This window comes from Nannospalax galili, unplaced genomic scaffold (genome assembly GCF_000622305.1).
Source record: "Nannospalax galili isolate Female #2095 unplaced genomic scaffold, S.galili_v1.0 scaffold690, whole genome shotgun sequence".
In the NCBI taxonomy this organism is placed as follows: Eukaryota; Metazoa; Chordata; class Mammalia; order Rodentia; family Spalacidae; genus Nannospalax; species Nannospalax galili.
This window is the reverse complement of record NW_008329288.1, coordinates 2,885,736-2,886,537: the sequence shown is the minus strand read 5'-3', so window position 1 is coordinate 2,886,537 and position 802 is coordinate 2,885,736. Positions and strand designations below refer to the sequence as shown.

The following is an 802-nucleotide window of genomic DNA, read 5'->3' as shown; positions in this document are numbered from 1 at the left end:
GGAGCCGCCCTTCTGACTCAGAAGAATCCACCCCAACAGGCCCAAGCTAAAACAGTGCTGGCTCCTAAACATTACTGCACCCCAACCCCTAGAACTCACTGTTTTGCTAAGCACCTTTAAGAATGAAAACAGTACTGGCTTCCAAAGTCTTGCCCAGGATGCGTTGCAGATAAAGCCTCTCCTCTTGTTATCTCTACCCCCCGGCCCCACCCCATCGCCCTGTGACACCCCACCCCCGCCCCCTTTAACCAAACGCCCCGGGAAGCCCACAGAAGAAGAAAGCTCTTGAGACTAGGAATAACTAACCATCTGAGCACCTTTGCTGGGGCCAAGGTAATGAGAATTATTCAAATGCAATCATAAAAATGAGGCCAGCCAGGCAAGAATGGGGTGAGGGGAGACGCAGGGAAGGGTTTCTTGCCAGTTTTAAGATTCATATTTTCTGGGGAGTTCTCTTGAGGTCTCCAAAAAATTTCACTTCATCTCGGTCCCTTCAGTACCGGATGTCTTGGGGCTCTGCCCCAGCGGATCGCTTAAGGAGGCCTGGACATGGGGTAGGGGATGGCCTGAGTTCCTGGGGTCCACTGAGCTGTGTCTTCCTGGCAACCTCAGGTCTGCAGGCTTTCTCCCCACTGCGCGCTGCCTCCCGCCAGCAGCAAGCAGGCCTGCGCCCGATGCCTGTACTGAGCCTCCAGTAGAGGGAGACACTCCAGCAGCTCGGCGTCTGGGAAGCGGCCGGGGCAGCGAGTGGGTGGGGGCGATGGGGGGGGAGAAAGGGGGAGTGGGGAGAGGGGAGGTGTGC

General features: G+C 56.6%; 1 protein-coding gene across 1 annotated transcript in view; it reads left to right on the top strand.

Annotated features, from left to right (window-relative positions):
* Positions 1-313: 313 nt before the first annotated feature.
* Pknox2 (PBX/knotted 1 homeobox 2) overlaps positions 314-802 on the top strand; it is a 269,298-nt gene continuing 268,809 nt past the window's right edge. Inside the window, exon 1 of the mRNA XM_017798628.1 lies at positions 314-333. The gene's annotated coding sequence lies outside the window, so the exon portion shown is untranslated. The remainder of the gene's footprint in view (positions 334-802) is intronic.